The sequence below is a fragment of the Brachycentrus maculatus genome, unplaced genomic scaffold (assembly GCF_059751285.1).
Source record: "Brachycentrus maculatus isolate JH-2025_06_01 unplaced genomic scaffold, ASM5975128v1 h1tg000055l, whole genome shotgun sequence".
Taxonomy (NCBI): Eukaryota; Metazoa; Arthropoda; class Insecta; order Trichoptera; family Brachycentridae; genus Brachycentrus; species Brachycentrus maculatus.
Genome location: NW_028280809.1, coordinates 1,325,587 through 1,349,172, shown reverse-complemented (window position 1 = coordinate 1,349,172; position 23,586 = coordinate 1,325,587). Strand labels below are relative to the sequence as shown.

The following is a 23,586-nucleotide window of genomic DNA, read 5'->3' as shown; positions in this document are numbered from 1 at the left end:
CAGTTTTGTTTATGTTTGACATTTATCAAATTTTTACCACCCGCTTATTTAGTTACATACACACACACAAACATATACACATACGTATAAATATTAAAAAATAAAAATAAAACAAAACCTAATAAATATAAGCATCATATCACTATTCAAACCTTTTATTTTAAATTATTTTTTATTATAACTATCTTCAACTGCATACAAATATATTTTACAGGGAAATAAAAGTGTACAATAATTTTGTCATTGTGTATATAACCGATTTTGCCTTAGTTAGAGGAATTTAGGTAATATAAAATACAGAGATAAAATTCTTGATATTTATTTTTTCCACAATAAAAAAAACTTGTATACTTATACTTTATCGTGTCTCTGAAACGTTAACTTTGATAAAAGATATAAAATAAATAAACAAGTCTAATAATTTGCTTCATTGCACACAGGTTAAACTATTTTTTTAATGGTTGTTTTAATATTTAAACGTACATTGACTAAACCGGACTTAGGGTTGATTTTAATTTATAACGTTTCTAATATAGTTTATTTCTGGAAATAAAACGAAAACGCCCGTATAAATTTTATTTCCCATTAAAAATGCACAGTTACTTCGAATTCCATCGGAATAGGGGATGGAAATTTGTCACCCCATTGATGGATGTCCGCTGTAAAGCCACTCTTTATGGGCATTAGCTGAACCCATAACTTAGGATTTAATGGTTTATGTATTCGGTAAGACAGAGAACCACCCACAAAAGAAAACACTTTTATTGCTATTTAAGTGATTTTAGATTTATTGATAACCCATGCAGTTTTTACGATTAGTAATGAAAATACTGTCGCTTGTACACGTTTTTTTCACCCTTATCTTAACTACTTATCTAAAATTTTAAATTGACTTGATCAAACACCTTTCTATCTACCTAAAGAAAGCACTATAATATAATTTATATAAAAATATACCCTCTTTCAACTCGTATAATTGAAGAAACAGTGGGTACTATGTTTTTTTTTTTAATTATCTTAACATTTGTTTTGAAAAATAGTTCTTTGAATTCATATTATTACACAATATTTTTCAATGTATCCAATTACTTGTTAATTAAACAAATAAATTTAGGATTTTTTATTTAAAAATGACATCTCAAAATAAACGAAGAAGAATATGGAAGACTGAGTATTTACAGGTGTGTCAAGTGAGCTTTTGACCTGTTATAGGCTGGTTTAGTAATCACTTTACACACGCGCAACATTTACCCTTCAACCTATGATGGAAAATGTGAGCCTACTTAACTGAGCACAGGAAATAAGAATTTGGAGCAATTGTGTTATTTCACAAAACTAGATTTTTTCCGGGACACACCAACTAATCACCGCTGTACACCAGTGTGCCGCGGCACGCACTTTGCGGAACAACGTATTATTGCATCTAGATACTCGTAACATAAATAATCGATTTCCCAACAACTAAAAACCCTATTTTGAAACATTCGATTTATTTTCAATTTGAAAATAGCCCCGGGCGTTATTCGTTTTGTTTATTTTCACACATCAATTCCGATGCGGTTGCGATTTTGTATAACTCCCGGAGCTATCAGTGAGCGCTTTCAATGATGAAGGGTCAAAATGCCACGGAGTTACCTCTCAATTATGCCCCGAGTATTATTTATTATCCAGTCGAGCACCCACGTCTGTACAACTCCTAAAATGCTCAATTAATAACGTGAAATCAAGCCATTCTTGAATTTTTTAAGCCGATAAATATTATTTTAAACTTATTGTATTCAATATTCATTAAATTCATTATTATGCAACATTTTATTTTGAACTTAATTTAAAAAAATATATTAACCTTTGTTCACAAGTATTGGGTTTAGTTGTACTTAGGAGCTACTTATATAAAGATTTGTTGATATAATTTTTTTAAAATCTTGAAAAATATTTTACGTTTTTAATAATACGACAGGCGCCATGGCGAAGTTGGGTAGACGCCCAACTGCGAAACTGGCGTCACGGGTTCGATTCACGCCTATCGACAAATAAATTCAAGAAAGATTTATTTTCAATTGGTCTGGGTGTTTGTGATGTATTTTTCACATTTACCTTCCCTATCCTTACTATCCTACCTGCAGACAAGCCTTTAAAAATAGAGGGTTTGCGGGTTATCCTTTTGATTTAAAAAAAATCACGTTTTTCTATAAAATGTTTTCATTGATGAATTTTTTTCTTCTTTCTACAGTTTTTTTTTTAAATTTTTGTTTGAAACGTGAAATCACTTTTTTCTAATATTTTATTATGTAAAAAAATATTACATTCCCTAGTTTTTAATGTCATTTTTGAAATAATATTTTAATGCCTTGGAACGGTCCACGGCGAAAATGTATCACATTAACTAATTTCACATTTTTTTTATGAACTTCATTCTTAATTTTGATTTTTACACACTTCGTTATTCATCGTTATGCGCGTGGTTATAATTTATGACCCCGTCGCGACAGTTGCAATGTTCAAAAGTGCAACCGACTGCAACGGTGTAGCTGAGATTGTTCACTCTCGCGTTCGTTATTTTTTTAGGCATAATTAATATCTGGGTTTCATACCCTAACATTAGTCATGCAAAAATATTATTTTTATTTTGAAATATTTTTTAATTCTTTCTTTCGGCCTAAAGAATGGTCTGTTACTTTAGTATTCGAACGATTTAGAAACGGATTTATGTTCTTTTTTGTATGAAATATACGAATAAAAAAATAAATGTAATGAATAGCATATCCTTAACCCTTTAGGTGCGGCAATTGATTTTTAAAATTTCTACGAAAGGTTTCAATAATACACGAAAAAAAGCATTTTGTTTGTAAATACAAACACCGTGTCACATTACGCTTGCATGAAACCATTGCATGGCCAAATTGTGGCTTTTTTAAATTAAAAATATAAAGTATTCCCTTCATAATGAATACTCAAATTGATATCGGTATAAAGCACACGAGCAGTTTGTACGGCCGTGCCTATATATCGGCACACAGTACTCTAGAGACATAAAGTGTCGAGCCGATAAAGTCGCACGCAGCATCTAAGCGGTTAATTACAACTTGCTTCTCACAATTTACTGTGTCTTGACGTAAAGATATTTGAAGTCTTACAAAGTTATTTTTATGTGCACTGATGCTCTATGAGATAATTCGACATTTTTTGGCACCTCACGACAAGTGAACGTGTTATTTTCTAATATTATTTCACTATTATGTGACTTGTTAAAATATTTTCAAACTACTCCACCGTGTAAATGAACTTCACTTGGGTACCTAGTCATCACTGTAAATTACGTTAAAATATTTTAATATTTTTATTCACTGTTTCTACGTGGGTGGTCTACAATAGTCTGATATTAAAAAAATCATACAATGATGAAAATATGAAAATGTTTTAAATATGTGAGTTTTCCAGCAATTAATGTTTTGCTGTCACTGAGACACAGACTATGAAATGCGAATATTATTTTTGAAAATGTTGACACTTTATTTACCAACATACATGTTTTTTTTTTTTTTTTTAAATTTAATGTATCAACTTTATTAACCAACGTAAAGTTGCATCTATTGTTATTCGGGGTTTTCTTGTTGATTGAATCAATTTAATTGAATTAACATTGGAAAAACTAACTAATCGGTGATTGGTCGTTTACCGTTGGCTGCGAAAAGCCAGTCAGATTTTGGTAGTTAATGTGTTAAATAGGACAGAGAAATCAAAAGCATGCTGTGATTTGGATACACTGAATGGACGACGATCTCGCAAAATTTATTGTGAACTGCAATATTTATTTGTTTCAATATCTGAACTGGCCAGGGTAGAAATTGAGACATGACAGTCAATGATGCAAGAAATGACTTCGTTTAAGTCGTTGTCGGTCTTAAATTAAGAAAAATATTATAATCTGAGGTAATAATTATGTAGATTTAATACCTAAACGTTTGTACGGTTAAGGCAGGCTAATGAATCCGGCCGAGATGTTTACATGGTAATTTTTTTGGAATAGTTTTACCAAAATCTGATGAGTGCTTCAGAAAATCACGCGCTTAGGAAATTCATCCATATGGGGATACTTTTCTTAGCAATGGACAATTTTGAAATCCTAGGGGTAATGATGTATGTCATGAATGCCTATTAGCATACCGCTGGCTCATATTGTGTAACACTACTAAATCTTTCATGAATCTTAGCATTTTTACTTACCAATGAGGAGGTATTTTTATCGATATCTAATTAAAATGTTATGCTATTTTATTTGTTCATGTTTTTCTCATATGTTAACTATTCGAAATTTGTAGAAGACCTTTGGGTGCAAAGTAAATAAATATGCATTTTTAATTGAAATTTTACTTAGTAAATACCACTACCAATATAGTGGTATTTTTTGAAACGTAACTAAAACTTAAATTAAAATGGTAAGATGTCCCCAAAGTGACTATCGAATCAATTAATCAATAAATATGGTTGTTTAATTCTCTCAAATTTTCATTGAATATGCGAGTAAGTAAATGATTTTTATTGTTGCATTACTCAATCTCTTCCTAGGAAATATTTTGTGCTCGGAAATTAACTTTTAATGATCTGATTGTGAACGTGTCACGTCGTCAGTCTTGTAGGAAAAACATTGACGCATTAATGCACATGTGTTATGACTCGATCACTCATTGTTTTGGTGGACATTTATTAGAGAATGGACTGTTATGGTTGCAGATCGTCATGTTCCCGCGTCGCCTACGTGTAGAGATACATGTTCCCGATCGGTTCGCGAATTGTTCGGTCAATTGGCCCAAATTATCTGATTTGCGTGGCCATTACGCGAGGACCCATACCGCGTCGCGCACTCTCATAATGCGATCAGACACTATTTTTCATATTTGAGTCGAAATATTTGGCATTCTTTGCAGACGTGGCTGGCTGATTGCTATCCCGACTTGAGTTATCTAATGCTACTAAGGCTTTTTGTAAAATGACTTAACTTTTGAAATAATATTTTTTGATGAACATTTATTGGCCGAATCATAATTTAGAACTAATAAGTCACTAGACCTTATGAGCGGTAATTTCTACCACTGATGGTATTGTGATATGTAACCTTTTTTAGTTCTACTTACTATATGTAGAGCGTTGAGGGCATAATTTTTACCATATTTATACAATACATGTATTTTTTATTTGTATCTAAAAAGCTTCTGAAATACCAGTTTAAAGACTATCACCATTTTTATTTTATATACACTTTTTTCAAGTATGTACAAAGTATGGGCGTTTTTTGTGTTTACTTCACGCTTTAATTCATTTAATAAACAAAGTTAAAATTAAAATTAAAAAAAAAAAATACTTTGTTCATAAAAAATATTGTAAAACGAACTCCCCCTCTCTAAACACAAGTACCTACTTTATTTGAGAGGTAGAAACGTTATATTTGAAATGTATTGTATATTTACCAACTATATTTTATTATTTAAATATGTATTTTGTAAAAAAAATTACTAAAAAAAATTAATTTATTTTTAATATTTATATTTTTGATATTAAGACATTGGGTTTTACCGTGATCTTGTTAACATAACCAACCAACTGACAACCAAGTTGGATGTTTTTTTTCATTGCTGATGTAATCATAAATTTCTTCATATTGACAATTATTCGTTATGAATATTCTAAAAAGTATCCAAATAATAAATTATCAATGATTTGGGAAAAGTGACGTGTTTGTGATAATTCCTTTAAATTATTCAATGAGTTCTTCAAATTTGCTAATCGCATCATCTCTTTTTAATAGGTATATTGTAATAACTCAATTTGCGAATAATAAATGTATTTCGGAGATAATATCAATATATTCCATACAAGTGGAGGGATACTAAATATAACATACAAGGAACGATATCAGACATCAAAGATTTGGACATCCTGCGTTGAACGACATTTTCCAAGAGCGGGCTCAATGGATATTTCCGTATGAAGGCGCGCGTATTGCTATGCCACATAATAACTGTCAGCTGCAGACGGGTGACGCCGGCTCGTAGTATCTACATACCTTGCAATACTCTAAAGGGGGTATCTACGCTTAGGGGAGGAAGCGAACAGATTTGTGGAATACAATAATGATTGACTTTTGTATAGTTTTTCTATGCAAACTTTTCTTTTCAAGATTTAATTGAACTTAATTCGTAACAAAGATGCTGATATACTTTGTGAAATTATTACAATCGTAAGTTATATAAGTAGCCAACTTGCAAACCATTTGCTCCACCAGTTTTTTTCAAAAATTTCATCGACTTTTTATATGACTAGCCGACCAGAGGGAGATGCATCTTCGACATCGAAATTTCAGGAACGGGATCGAGCAAATAACTCCTAGGTCCTTCGTTTACTCAAGGCATTCTTACCGTACACTTCACAAAATTTTCGGCAATTTTTGCTACATTTTACCCTTTTATAGTAAAAAATCATCAAATGGCGTATTTCTTCAGATATTTCATTAATTTTCAAATCAATATAACTTTTTACAAAAGCAATACATTGGAAAACAATTTTTCCAAAAATGTTGACTAAAATGTCCCCTTTTAGGCACATCTTCATTTGAAACAATCGGGTGAGTGTTGCATGATATATGGGCATCAACATCATCTAGTGGCAAAAAACCGCACAGACTTTTTATACGACCTATTAATATTGACATTTCATCCGTAGGGCGAATAATCCAGTACCTGATATAAAAAATAAAAGTAAGATTATTTCATGCATATCATATCGTGCATTAAAAGCATTGTTAACTTTGTGGTATGGTAATATAACACTCTCCTCACTCCCCTTATCATTCATCGTTCACTTTGCGGTTTTTTTTCATTGTAAAGTGGTATTACACAATGTGAACGATGAATGATAAGGAGAGTGTTAATGTGTTGATAATAAGATTGTTTTTTTTTCAGTTATTTGGATTCTTATCGATGATTGTTTCATTTTACTTTACTGTTTCGAGTACAGGTTCGTAAGATAAAACAATTCGGCCAACTGTATCTAACGGCGATCGATAAAAACTATAGTATTAATTATGTTACGTTTTCTTATTTATACACATGCCCCGTTTCCCGTCGGCTCTTCAAGGGCCCGTATCGGTAATAAATATAGAGTATGCCACTGCGCATTATTATGTCAGGAATGGATGACAAATTAATTAAGTCGGTATCTCGTGTGATGTAATCGAAAAATTCTAAAAACGCGCAGGCCAGTCGTTATGTACCTTAATAATCGATGGAATCTATATTCGCAGTATTTGAACATAATGCAAACTATGCCATGTTCTCCCCGATTCCGCGGCTTCACATGTTAGTCAATGCTTTTGAAAGTATAGATTTTTAAAAATATATTGTTATCCACTTTGAAGTCTGTACTTTCTCAACATTTATTCTCCATGTTAAAATGGATAAATTTAAACGTTGTGTTTCACTCTCTATCGATGCTCGCTGATAGTGTATGAAGGAGACGTGTATTTACCAGTGCTTACTATTTGTTAATTTATTTTATTTGTTATTTCATTTTATTTTTAAAACTTTTTGTTTCTTTATTAGTGTACTCGTTAGTGTATTTTTATATTAGATACTGTATGTATGTTTTAATCATGTTAAAGGCATAAGCCGGTCAATAAATAAATAAATATTATAAGTAAATAAATAAATTACTTAAATTGAATTTATCGATTGTCTAAATTAAATTTTCGGGACTTTTATTCTGATGCAATCTTGATTAATGGCTATTTTCAACAGGCTAAAGATGATGAAAATAAAACCAGTAATTTTTTTTTCTGCATCTTTTTTTCGATAAGTATTCGCGTCGCGGGTTCGATCCTACCTGCAGACAAGCCTCTTAAAGTAAAGACTTTGCGGGTTATTCCATTTAAAAAATAAATAATTTTGCTTAGATGTAAAGTCTAGGGTCTAGGGTACTTAGGGTTGCATTCCGCACTCGCACAAATTTGTGTTGTACAAAGTTGTTATTTTGTAAACGATTATTTACTTAATTTAGGAACTCTTTCATTTGTATGTGAGGTCCGAATCCTGGATTATAATCACATAATGAGAAACGCTAGAATATATCTTTTTCATTTTATTATTTTAGTTTATAATTTGGCCAGTTAATTTATTCACATCATTTTGAGTGTGTCCAAATGCTTGTTCACAAATTTGGATCATCTCCAATTAGTAGTTATTTTATATTGTTTTCTATAAAAAAACTTCTAATTGGAGATAATCCAGATTTGCGAACAAGTATTTGGACACACTCAAAATGTTGTAAAGAAAACTGTTATTTTTATGGAATGTAATTTCAAATGACAGCGACTGGACTAGTTATCCATGATTTCGAGCAATGTTTACTACAAACACACACGCAGAAACTTCAACTTTTTTTCTTTCTCTGTCTCTCCCTCTTTTTTTATTATCCTGGCAATAATTCTATTTGCAAATCTTAATGATACTTAAGTTTTTTAAACTTTGTAATACATCCATTTGATACAAGTTAATTATCTGTTCATGCTTTGATTTTATTAAGATTATTTACAATAATTCATTGATGCGACAAGCCAAACCATTAAAAAAAGAGTTCCCACATAAATAAATATGTTCTCTTGTCTCCACACACATTTCTCATAAATTCTTTAATAAATTAAATCACATTCTGTTGAGCGAATATCTACTCGAGTATTTAAAACGTTAAAGGGTATTCAATAGGTTTATAATAATACTTAATTTTGCTGTCAGAATTTTTTTTGTGTTTTGCCTTAGTCATTTTGTTACCTAATTTTTATGTAAGAAGAAATTGTCATTTAATGTCTTTAATTCAATTTCTATCAGATAGATATTGAATAACTTTCACGTTTGGCAAATTTATATTGGATCCATTGTCGACATTAAAAATGTAAAAGCCTACCTTAGAACATTTTTCACTCTGAAATAGTGGATACCTGATAATGTTCATATTTTTTACTACATTGGTTGAGAATTTGAGAAATATTTGAGAAAGCTTGCTCTTTTTGAACATATTTATGATTTATATTATCAATATTATAATTATTGTCCTGACGAAGTGACGGGTACGTCTCGAAACCGGCGGACAATATCTCGGTGAGTGGTTATTTATATTACTTACATTTTTGGAAAAAAAAGTAAATATGTATGATTCATTCACAAATGGTACACATATATTTTTTAGAAGACTGAGCCAAAAATAACTTTATTTTGAGCAGTCGATTATTAACAATGGCGTCACAATCAGATTACTCGCATGTGGAAGGTACCCGAGATCATTGCATTTAAGAAGATTCTTCTTCATCTTTGATGAGATGTCAAAAGATAATATGAAAATAACTCCTGTAATTGGAGATAATCCAGATTTTGTGAACAAGTATTTGGGCACACTCAAGATGTTGTAAATAAATGAACTGGTCAAGTATAAGCTAAAATAATAAAAATGAAAATGATATTTTCTGGCGTTTCTCATGTATGTGATTATAATGCAGGATTCGGATCTCACATACTAATAAAAGGGTTTCTGCTCAACAATAAAGCTTATTTTCATCTCACCAATAGATGTCTCTAGTGAAATTCTAATGATTCAAGAACAACGTTTCGGAATTGGTTCATATATTATATATAGAACTTCCAAGAATTTGAGTAGTGTGGTTGTCAATAATGGGTAGAATTGGTGAATGTTACACGTGTGTAAAGTAATCACTTAAACCAGCCTATGACGGTCGTCAGCCCCGTAAATGCCCTGACTCCCATATTCTCCTTCATCTTTGATGAGATGTAAAAAAAAAATTCCATATGCATGTTTCATATCAAGCTGAGACATCTATAATACATACTAATTACACAATACTTTCCATATCTCGCAATTTGTAGTGTGTAATGCGATTTGCCATTATTTGGTAATCGTTAACCCTCAACTTCCGTAACAAGGCGCTTGATTGACGTCGCATTTTTCGGACGAGGAGTGAATGATTCACTTGTATTTATGTTTTCGGTAATTAGCACGCTCGTTTGGCGTCGGCCGTTTCCCAAACCAGAATAGGTGTCAACGTCCTTAGTTTCTGAGATGTCATCTCAACTATTGTGACTTGTGACTTGCGGTGACCACTAACCGACCGGCTTGATTTTGGCGCTGTCCAATTTTAAAACTTTTAACCGTGTCGTGAATACGAATCGAATCAACATTTCGAATGTGTCCAAATACGAATTCAAATCTGGGTTTCCTCCGCATGGGAGTGATTTTTACATTTTGACATCTCAACATAGATGAAGAAGAATATGGATTCTGTGTATTAACACGGCTTTTGACCTAAAAAAGGGTCTCTGCTTATTAAAAGCTTTCTCAATCCAATGTGAGGAGATGCATGAATGTGGAAGAGGCGAAGAATGTTTGCAAAGACAGAGTGGTGTGGCGTTCTATTATCTCTACCTACCTCTGCGGGGAAGCGACGTGATGGTATGTTAGTAGTTAGTTAGTCAATCCAACATAGATGGCTCGTGTGAACTCATATGTCTAGCGTAACGAGATTTGTGAAATATTTAGGAGTTTCAACAATTTTTAGAAGTGTGGTTGTCAACTATGGGTAGAAGTAAAGTGATCACTAGACTTGCCTATAACAGGTCGTAAGCCATGTATATACCCAGATTTCCATATTCTTTTTCATCTTCGTTGAGATATAAACATGGTTTATTTCAATCATTAAAACATGTATTGAAGCTATATGTTGTATATATTTTTATTTATAATATTAACCTGTCACTGAGTAGGTATAACCGCACAAGTGCGGTGAGATATAGTTGAAAATTACTGATATCTGTTTTCAATTTTATCTTTTGAATCACGTATTTTCGTTTTTAATTGGTTTCAATACAATAAATAAAAAAAGGTTATCGGTTGATATAGTACAGGTAGGTATTTAAAATATATTTATATATAATGCGAATCTTATTACCGGATAGTTTAAAATCTGTTTTACCTGTATTAACGCATTTTTAATTGACTTAAGAATAGTTTTAATCCTGTTGTGTAAGCCGTAAACGTAATTATGTATCGAACTCTTTTATTTCAACACAGGCCATGCCTAAAGAGCCGTAATACATGTAAAAAAAGTAAAAAAAAGTAAATAAAATGTATCTATGAAACTAATATGTATCTATGAAATAAATAAATAAAATGAAAATCTTTTTCTTTGTATAAGGATATTTTTTTCTGTTCGCACTAAACAGGTTAAAGACGTTTAGAATTTATGGATTCTAGTCGCGGTAGTATTCATTTCGCGATGTACGTATTGTCTTTCACTACAAAGCATAATTAATATGAGCTACCGTATCCAATGCTTACTCTTTTTCGCACTACTCTTCAACTTATCTGTTCCCCTTGAATAGTTTCCTTTTCATTATGTTTAACAACCGTAACTGGTCAATTTTTAAGGCATTTGACACTAACGTAATTTTTGCACGTAGTCCAAACCATGTGAAAGCGAGGTTTTCAATCTAGGGTTAAATAAATGTTAGAATGAAAAATTACATATGTTTATTTTCACCCTACAAAAATATCACTCGTCCATATCGCTCACTCCTTTCAACAACGTCATAAATCAAAAATCGCTAATTTTCACTTGTGCATGTTTTCGGAATGCCCAGAAAATGTACTATATCCCAGCAAAAGAGGCATATTTTTAACTTAATATTTACCCGCTACAGGGCAGAAAGTGTTGCTTTTGCATTTCGAAGAAAAGCTATTGTTTAATTATTTTTTAATATACTAAATATTTTACAAATTGAGAAATAACATTCAGGTTCTACCTAAAAAGATCTGTTGCACAGTAAAAATTTCAATAAGTGACTTAATATTTATTTTTAATACATTTTACTATATTTTTAAACTTTAAAAACGATCTCCTGAAAAATCAAGTTTTTTTATATATGACGTCGTTGAAAGGAGTGAGCGACATGTTTAGAGGAACTGATAATTTTAAGACGAATACCGGCAAGTCTACATTATAATATGCTCGAATTGCTATTGTTTAATTTTTTTTTTTTGAAAATACTAAATATTTTTCAAAAGGAGAAAAAACTTTCAGGTTTTACCTAAAAAGATCTGTTGCAAAGTAAAAAGTTCAATAAGTGGCTTGATATTTATTTTTAATACATTACATTGTATTTTTAAACTCAAAAACGTTCTCCTGAAAAATCAATTTTTTTATTTAAGACGTTCTTGAAAGGAGTGAGCGATATGTTGTTTATAATTGATTTATACATCTATGATGATTGTTTACCGTAATTTCCTATTGTAGATAAAAAATATTACCTTCCCTAACCTAACCCTTATTCTCATCTAATGGTGCATAGGGCACCTTATACCATCGAATTAGTGTTATCTTGATCGTTAGCCACGTGAAAGTGAAGTAATCGGTCTAGGGTTATAATAATGAAAACAAACTTTGAGTTTTATTAAAGTATTGTATTAATATTTAAATCACTTATATTTTAAATATTAGTAATGATATGTTTAATATTTTTTTTAAACAAATTCCGTTTCATATACGTTATTGAACATGGACGTACCATACGTATCCATCCCTGAAGAAGACAACGTGCTTGTCGAAACAGGTTGGAAAATTTGTAACGTATAAGTGCTTAAAAACAAAGTCTGAGTTTTTTTTGATAGTTTTTAAATTACTCATATTTTAAATATTAGTAAATCAGATATCAAATATTTTTTTATAAAGCTTTTTTTTTACCTTAATTTTTTTACCCATTTCATATCTATTACAGAACATTGAACATTATGAACACATCAAATTGCTTATAATTTTATTTATCAATTTCTCATCTATATCGCCTGTATTCTTGTAGATATTGAAAGATACCGGTATATTTTATAGCTGGTATAATATTTACCATTCGTAATTACTATGATATTGGAAAAATAATTTGTCAGCTATGTATGAACATACAAATTTTCGTCGCATATTCAGTGATGCATACTAAACATGGGTAACATCAAACTATGTAGATCGTTTTAATTTAAAGCTTGATAAATTCATGAAGAAACATGTACAGGTTTTCTTTTCGTTGTTACAAACTAAGCCCCACACGATGTCAAAAAATATTTTGTATAAATTAATCAATATTTTGACAGACAGGTGCTGTTTTACATGTAAATACCTGGATATTTAAATGCCCATATACCGTTATTCTTATGTTATGTGATGATGTATCGAAATTATCTTAGTATCCCGAAATTCTGAGTAGGTACGTCATGTCGTTTCACAGCCAATAAATCTGACGCATTTGAGTTCTACGTGCAAAATTATTATAAAAAAAGCTTTATATATAAACCAGTAGTAATAAACTATGCAGATTATCACAAATATACGATAGAATATTTCAAATGTTTATTTTTCAAAGAGAAACAGTTGCGCGATATTTATTTAGTCAGCAAGTTTAAATCGCCTTCAATTTTCGCCAAACTATCGGCGTTGCAGATTTGCGCTTTCGTTTTCATTATCGCGATTTATACGCGGAGCACTTTCCCGCCTTTGGTTCGCCGGCTCTTCGAAATTTTATTATTTGGTCTAGCGAGCCGTGGACACGTTGCGAGGTTCATCGACACCGCGGAGGTGTGTGTTTGTGTGTAATATTTTAAAAATATCTACTCGTGTAACGTGCTTTTTAGAATAAAATAGCGTTCGCGGAAAAATTCCATTAGCGGGGAAAGAAGTGGAGCGCTACTTGAGCTTTAAGTCAGCGAAAATGGAAATTCCCCGGCAAAGGGTTGGAAAGGGGTGAGATGGATATTCTGGTCTAGATCTTCTCCCGGGCGAATTCCTTCAGACACCCTTGTCACGGCAGACCCCACTTCCCAGATTATTTCGCAAGAGGTTAATAAACCGTCTGAACGTTTCACTGTTTCACATTTTTGCGCAATGCTGTTAAATCAACACGCCCGATGATGAAGTCTGATTGCCAGACCCATATATATTACAATGCTAGGTATATAGCAAACACTAATAGATCATCAATTTTAACAACATTAATTAAATAATTTGCATATAATAAATGCTCCTAGGTGTCTCTTAAATCCCTTAAATGTATATAAGTATTACTACATATTTAAAATTCATTAGTTAAATATAATATAACTGGATAGTACTTATTGTTTCAAAATTGGTATATCATACCGTATTATTTAATTAATTAATTAATTTGTTAACTGATAAAAATACAAATAACCTCCACATACAAGTACTAGTTCCCTCCAATAATCTTATATTGAATAAAATCCAATAATCTCAAATAAAAAGACCGCGACTGAGCGTTCGTCGCATCTAGTTTTAGGTGGTAACAGTAAGATTACATATATACATATGAATAAGCATCATATGTATAAACGCCATTATCAACTAATAAAAGAAGCTTTTTGCAGTGTGATTTTTTTTAAATTACTCACATTCTAGAAATAAAAATGAATATATCAAAAATTATCCCTCATTCAAATGAGCAATATACTTTTGTACTTTCATATTATTGCGTGCAAACAAGTACAGAAAAAGCTCCTTTATAGGTAGTATTATATGACTTATCGGGGTTTAAATATTATACTTTTTATAGTTATTCTTCCGTCCGCCTCCGTAGTATATTGGTCAACACGCTCGGCTACCGTTTTGGAGATCCCGGGTTCGATTCCCAGGGGGGTCAAATAAATATAAGTGATTTGTTCACTCTAATATTTTTTCAATATTACCCTGGACTGGTACTTGAAGCGGAGGGCTGATCACCTTTCTTTCGTGTGTTAAAGGTCAAGATAACACTGTGTTTATATCATGCAGTGCCCTATGCACCATAGGGTGCGGATAAGGGATTGAATGAATAGTTATTTAAGGGAAATGTTTCCCTGAAGCATGTTGTAGACTTTAGACCTCTTCTTTTATTTTTCGTATATTTTCAGTCGTCTGTTTATTCTAAATGTTGCTTGCCTTCTGAACATGCGAATCTCCTATTGTTCAACTAAAGAGTTCTCCATTGAAAGTCGTAAAGACTGAGCGATTTTTGTCATCTGTTTATATTTTCGTGGCAATTTATTACCATGCGACTCTTAATTTATAGTTCAAAAGCATATATCATCATCACAATGTGACATCTTGTCTGAAAAAAAAATACACCCATTATTTGTCATTAGTGCACATTTTTTTATTATTTCTCTCAATGATTTTGCATCATCTGTGTCGTTTTTTTATCAGCACTTTTAATTCAAGATTAAAAAACAAATTACTATGAAATGAAAGTATTTTAATACAGAAACTCAAATAAGTGACAAATAACTGTTGATGTATCGCATATTTCTTTTAAAATATTTTATTCAAACATTTAGGTAGACGCTCGACTGCTAAAGTGGTATAATATGTCATGGGCTCGATTTCCGCCAACTGCAGAATGAATTCGTGAAGAAGATGTATATTGAAGGAATAATCTAATTTTTTATAACTGCCTTACCTATCATTACAATCCTACCTACAAACAAGCCTTTAGAGGTAGAGGCTTTGCGGGTTCTTTCTTTAAAAAATGTATTTTAAATTAAATTCATTTCCATGAATCTATTGATATTTCCAATACGTTTTCACATTGTTGTAAAAAAGGTTGTTGTTGTTGTATAAAAGGTTGGAAAAAATTGTTGATGGGAAAATAAAATTAACCTTCATAAAAATCATAATTATTTACTTATTTTGACGCCATTTATACAACTTATGTACAATTAATTAAATGTGATTATTGAAATTTATTGTTTATTCGAGATTAATGCCAAAAATACACTCTTAAATAAATAAAACAAATAAAAAAGTAGTTATTCTTTATGTTTTAAACCATCCCATATGAATACAAAAATGAGTTTAATTTTAACAACATTCAAAACACCGGTTTTAAAAATGGTTGATAGTTTTTCGTGGAAGCCTCATTACTTTTAAAATTGAATAAATTTAGTTGGATAATTAATCTTGATGCAATACTAAAGTTTTATAAAGTTTTACCACCCCTGCTGTATAGTCTGTTTATGACATGATGCACCATTTCCCTTTTATTCGTGGTCTCAATTCGCGGATCACTATTCTCCCAATTGTGATATATACGTAATAGCGACCAGACATTACACGAGGAATCCTGCGAGGTCTACTTTTTCTATTAGCAATAGTCTCTAGCAATTATAAAACGGTTTTTGACTGATTGTCCTTTTAAGTCAAAATCGCTAAGTCATATTATTCGTCTTCGTATTTTAGTGCTTATGATGTTTAGTTGCCATGTTTTAGGTGTCGGATTCAACTCTCAGTGGGGTCAATATAAAATTTAATGCTCCCCTAGATTTTATCCTTATAAAGAACTGTTTAAAATGAAATGAAAAATGGTCATCTTTTTTATAGATTGTTTTACATTGATGTGACAAAAAGCTTCTCCCTAATTTTTAATGGTTCCATCGGACATTTGAATCTTAAGTCTCCACCTTTCAATAACTCTTTTCTTTTCAAAACCATATATTTATTTCGAAAAAAAAAACTTATTTCAATACAAAAACGGTGTTTTAAGAAATAAGTTCAATTACGCATAAAATTTTACCTGGGTTTAAAGAAAATTAATTTGCGATTTATCGAATACTGGGCCTTAATGTCAGATGCGTTTCAAGTTAGTCGATTTTTTTAAAAAGGGAGATATAAAAACATTTTCTTCATGTTATTGCAAATCATATTTTCAGCATTTAATTGCAAGGTACAGAATAGCCCCATATGCCTCTACACAGCTTTTCTAGCCTTTAACCTTCATTCGCTCGACCGTGAACTCTGTGAACTGAGAAGTTTATTCTCAAACATTTACACTATTTCGCACACGCCGTAAATAGTTCAACATGATCATTAGTTCGCCTTTGGAATTGTAAATTAATCACCAGTTGAGCTAAATCCCTACTTTTAATAACGATATAGCCCAACATCAACAAACCACGGCTTTACAGCCTGTTCATAGAATCGTTAAAATTTGTATTATGTTTACGCCAACGCTTTAAGTGCGCTTAACTTCAAACCATAAACTAATAATGTTGAAGATGATCCATTAAAATAATTATGTAGATTTGTGAAAACGATTCGGACGATTTGAAATTGAAATTAAATAAAACGTATTTTGCCACGCAATTGATGGAAGACAGGATGAGGGTTGTAAAAATTCTGTAAATACACATTCGGTAAGATTTCTGTTATTAATACTCTCCTTATCGTTTTATTACCATACCATAAAGTTAACAATACTTTTAATGTACTACATATATTTCTGCTATTATTAATTTAACCATGGATGTCACATACGAAGCTTTACACGAAAAATGCCAATCGTGTTTTTATTTCACATATACGTATTGTTTTTTTGGCGTGTATATATAAATATATATATATATATATATATATATATATATATATATATATATATATATATATATATATATATATATATATATATATATATATATATATATATATATATATATATATACATATATATATATACATATATATATATATATATATATATGTATATATATATATATATATATATATATATATATATATATATATATATATATATATATATATATATATATATACAGTGGGTGGCCAAATTATTAGGGACACTTGTATTTTTTTGTAATTTTCATGTTTAAATGAATTTTGTGGTCAAATAAATTCAATTGTTATTATTTTTTCCTATGTATTTTTGTTGCTGGTATCATTGTTATTATTTTGAAGATGTGGCAGTACTGCAAAATATAAAAAAAAGTAAGGTTTTTTCTCATTTGGATGTTGATTAGTGAAAAATGGTATTGGTGTGAGCTCAGTTAATATTTTTTCAAACCATTTTTGTGGAAGTTTTTTGAGTTCAAGACCATTAAAACGTCAGTATTGTTTAATAATTTATTTGTTTTGCTAATTCAACAAGTTAATTTCAATTTATTTTTAATTTAAATTCAATTTAGTTTGAACTGAAATATAATATTCTCAATTTAAGTATGGGCAAGTCTTCAAACATATCTCTAAGAAAATGTAGGGAAGTTATAACCTGACTACTTCATTCCACATATTTCCAGAGAGAAATAGCAGCACTTACAGATGTTTCGAAGTCAGGAGTCCATCGGATACAAAGAAAAATTGATAAAAACCTGCCTCTTGAATCAGCCCGCGTCGGAAAAAAAGGCAGAAAAAGGATCGAAACTCCGCGTGGTGCCCATAAAATCAGGGACATCTATTTCCAAAATCGTAAAAAGTCCGTTGATCGTCTAATTGTTGTTAATTTTTGTTGATAAACGATGAAGGAATTAACGTCTCCAAAAGAACAGTTCAGAAACGGTTAGTTGAAGTAAATCTAATGGGTCGACGTCCAACCAAAAAACTACGCCTGACTGAGACATGAAGAAAAACGACTCTTATGGGCCAAAGAACACCGGAATATGACTGTTTAGGACTGGAATCGAGTATTTATGACTTATATTTGTATGATAAAATAAGAAGATAATTAAAAATATACATTTTTGCAATCATGGTAATACTTTATAGGTCTGCTTCTAAGACGTGTCAACATTTAAAATTTTGGTGTGAAAAACTTCATTCGTCCGACGTGGCCCAGGAGAAAAATTCCACCCGGACTGCCTTGTAAAGGGGGTTAAAAACACCCTGTTAGCATAATGTTGTGGTCCATGATCTCATTTAAGGGTATGGTACTCCTCTATATCATGGAAGGGACCATGAGGCAAGACCAGTACCAGCGAGTACTGAAAAGTCGGCTCCAGCCGAGGCTAAGGAATGGTTCCCTGGTGATGAAGAGTATGTGTTTATGCATAAATAGGTACCGTGTCATAAAGCTAGGAGTGTTACCGCATTCTTGGCTGAAAAAAACGTCCGTTGAGTATGTGTTTTGGCTTGCCCGGGCAATTTGCTGGATATAAACCCCATTGAAAACATTTCGAGGCTAACGAAACGGGAAATTGATAAAAAAGTCATCACCACCAAGCTGTTACTGATAGAAACTCTTATCAGAGAATGGCTTGGTAACCTTAATCCTCGGCACAATGCAAAAATCTGCATAGAAAGCATGCCCCGACGTTTGGAAGTTGTAATCGCAGCAAAGGGTGTTATTACTAAATATTAAGGTTTTTTTCTGAAATTTTTAAATAATCGCTTTTTATGATAAAAATAAATTACTTTTATTAAATGAATGATTGTATTGTTCCTATATTTTAAATAAAGCACCCCAATCAATAAAAAAATAATTAAAAAACTTAATTATTTGCTCATAAAATTCATTTGATCATGAAAATTACAGGAAATTCGAAGTGTCCCTAATAATTTGGCCACCCACTGTATATATATATATATATATATATATATATATATATATATATATATATATATATATATATATATATGTATATATATATATATATATATATATATATATATATATATATATATATATATATATATATATATATATATATATATATATATATATATATATATATATATATATATATATATATATATATATATATATATATATATATATATATATATATATATATATATATATATATATATATATATATATATATATATATATATATATATATATATATATATATATATATATATATATATATATATATATATATATATATATATATATATATATATATATATATATATATATATATATATATATATATATATATATATATATATATATATATATATATATATATATATATATATATATATATATATATATATATATATATATATATATATATATATATATATATATATATATATATATATATATATATATATATATATATATATATATATATATATATATATAAATATATACACACACTCGTAATTTGAGAAGTATGGTTGTCAATCATGGGTTGAAAGGTAAATGCTACGCAGTATGTAATGATCACTTTAACCATCCAATGATAGGCTAAGCCCTATTAATATTCAGTCACCCGTATTCCCATCTTTATAGACATCTTCATATATCCTGAGGTATCAATTAAATTTTGAAATCTAACTTATTAGTTACTTAAATCTTAAAATCATATAGAAAAAGAACAGGATAGACACGGTTTTTTTGCTTTAATTTTTAGAGTCTTTAATTATTTTTTATACATAAAAACAGAGTAGTGAAAGAGAAAATTGGGTTATATCGTTAATTAAGGAAATGGTGAGAAGAGCGAGGTGGAAAGTCGCAGCGGAATAGTCATTTAATGACCGGATTCAATTTGTGTTTACAAAAAGAATTATCGGCTAAGCGATTTGTCACGCGTCGAGTCAGGATTTGTGTTCACGGCATTTCGCCAACATTGTATGCAGTTAGATTTAGAGTTGTGCCCGTTACAATCATCAATTAACCGTAACATCGAATATTGGTCGGCAAAATCATTCAAATGAAAATTGAAAAAAACAAACCTTTTTTGTTGTTTTATTATTATGATGTACTTTTCAAAAGCCGCTAGTTGAGTTTTTACATTTTTGTAGATCTGCGAGTGTTTTTTGTTGTTGTTGTTGTTTTTGTTGTTATTCATCGATAAGTGTATTTTACAACATTTTGAGTGTGTCCAAATACTTGTTCACAAAAATCTGGATTATATCCAATTACAGGAGTTACTTTCATATTATTTTTTGACATCTCATCAAAGATGAAGACCAATATGGAAGTCTGGGCATTTACGGGGCTGACGACTGTCATATGCTGGTTTAAGTGATCACTTTACACACGTGTAACATTCACCGATTCTACCCATTATTGACAACCACACTACTCAAATTCTTAGAAGTTCTATGTATATGAACCAATTTTGAAACATTATTCTTGAATCACTAGAACTTCACTAGAGACATCTATTGGTGAGATGAAAAGAAGCTTTTTATTTTTATTTTTACTCAATAAAAAGCTTCTATTCATCTCACCAATAGATGTCTCTAGTGAAGTAATGACGGTCGTCAGCTCTGTAAATGCCCAGACTTCCATATTCTTCTTCATCTTTGATGAGATATCAAAAAATAATAAGTGTATTTTACACGATATATACAGTAATAGCTCCTAACTAGCTCCCGAGTATATGTCTTCAGCATGTGGGGCTATCTATGAGTGTACGTGTAACTGAACATGCCAATTTTGGCCCTAATAATTCGAGCACATACTGCGCACTCCGTACCTCGTCAATTGAAAATTGACAATACAGTAATACCCCGTTTGACGCTACCCCTATTGACTCTGTTTCGCTATAACGCTGTTTTAATAGTGCGGTTCAGTGATTCACCGAGGAACCGAAAAATGCAATCATTTACTCGGGGATTTCTTAATATTTACTAGGTTTTGCATAAGGCGTGTCGACTCCCAATCAGTTAATACCGTTTCGGTCGTGTATAAAGTGTGAATTCCCAATAAGTTTGCAAATATATGTACTACTATACGTGTACTGTTTTGTCGTTTGAAACCCATTAGTTTTTGTATATAAAATCGCGATAATTGAACACTGCTTACACAAATGGTAGACATTCGTGCTAGGAAATGTGTCAAACGAGCGAAAAAAAGTAAAAGTATTTCTATATGTATGTATTTATGTATGTATGTGGAAAATAGACCCAGATTAGCGCTAATTCGTTTAGAGCGCCATTTTGATACTATATAATAATAAAATTTGCTCAGAAGCATTAAAAAATAAGCTCAATGATTTCATTTCCAAATTTGAATCTCTCGCCCTTATTTCTGAAGCTCGCAGGCAGACAGACGCCCCTCCCGACGAGATTGAAAGTCGCGCATTTTTGCGTCGATTTTTTTATTCTGCACCAATCAATCTGCGGACGCGCTCGGCCGGCCGCGCGAAATTCCCGCCATTTCTCGCCGTTTCCCGCCTAAATCTCTGCGTCCCCTCGTCCTGTAACGCTAATAGACTTGTTGAGCTTTTAAATTTATCGCCTTGTTTGATATGTGGCCGCTTTGATTTAGTTCGCGTCCCGAGCGCAGCGATGCGTCCGAAGCTTTTAATGAATCTCATTGCGCTCTTCGATTTTTCCGAGCGCTCGCATCGTGTGCTGCATCATGATTCCCTTTGATTTATTTCAACAACGGAATTGGCGCGCTGTTAAATAATAACATTTAAAAAATATTAACATATTTTTTATACATCTTACTTTACAACATTTTGAGTGTGTCCAAATACTCGTTCACAAATCTGTATTATCTCCAATTATAGGAGATATTTTTCATATTATTTTTTGACATCTCATCAAAGATGTAGAAGAATATTGGTTCATGTATATAGAACTTCCAAGAATTTGAGTAGTGTGGTTGTCAAAAATGGGTAGAATTGGTGAATGTTACACGTGTGTAAAGTGATCACTTAAACCAGCCTATGACGGTCGTCAGCCCCGTAAATGCCCAGACTTCCATATTCTTCTTCATTTTTGTTTATTCATCATTTCACCATTCGAACATCTATCACACATAGTTTTGTCGCATAATTCGTCTGAGAGACGGGCGCCGTGGCGTGGTTGAGTAGACGGTCGACTGCAAAACTGGCATCGCGGGTTCGATTCCTGCCAATTGCAAAATAAATTCAAGAAAGATTTATTTTCAATTGGTCTGGGTGTTTGTGATGCATTTTTCACATTTACCTTCCCTATCCTTACTATCCTACCTGCAGACAAGCCTCTAATAAAGGCTTTGCGGGTAATTCCTTTAAGAAAAAAAAACGAAAATGAAGAAGAAGAAAATAACATTTATAACAACTATAATACTTTTTTGAGTGATTTGAGATAAAAAATAGTGGGCTCATTATTCTGTTTTTCATTTAAAAATAAATCTTTCAAATTTGTACACATTCATTGAAAACATTTTAAGTGTTTTCTTCTGAAATGTTTCATTAGTTTCTCCGCGTTACCCTTGAATTGTGTTTTATCATTCCACGTAATATCGTCTCGTTCATTTCCTCGGGAGTATTCTGAAAATGCTGAATGAATAATGTACGCCCATTTAACTTCTACAAAGTTCAATGCACTCCCGAACAAAAAATAGATTTGTTTAGAGTAAAATGATCTAATTGGTTACCTGAAAATTCGCAGTTATCTGGTCAATATAACCTCTCAGCAGTGTGAATGTAAGCAATGCGTAATACGTAATTCGAGCATATTATAATGTAGACTTGCCGGTATTCGTCTTAAAATGATCAGTTCCTCTAAACATGTCGCTCACTCCTTTCAACGACGTCATATATAAAAAAAAACTTGATTTTTCAGGAGATCGTTTTTAAAGTTTAAAAATATAATAAAATGTATTAAAAATCAATATTCAGTCACTTATTGAAATTTTTACTGTGCAACAGATCTTTTTAGGTAGAACCTGAATGTTTTTTCTCAATTTGAAAAATATTTAGTATGTTTAAAAAATAATTAAACAATAACTTTTCTTCAAAATTCAAAAACAA

General features: G+C 31.1%; 1 protein-coding gene across 2 annotated transcripts in view; it reads left to right on the top strand.

Moving 5' to 3' along the window:
* The window catches only part of MICU3 (Mitochondrial calcium uptake 3), a 135,012-nt gene that overhangs the window by 92,657 nt on the left and 18,769 nt on the right, over nucleotides 1-23,586 (top strand). The gene's annotated exons all lie outside the window — the stretch shown is intronic.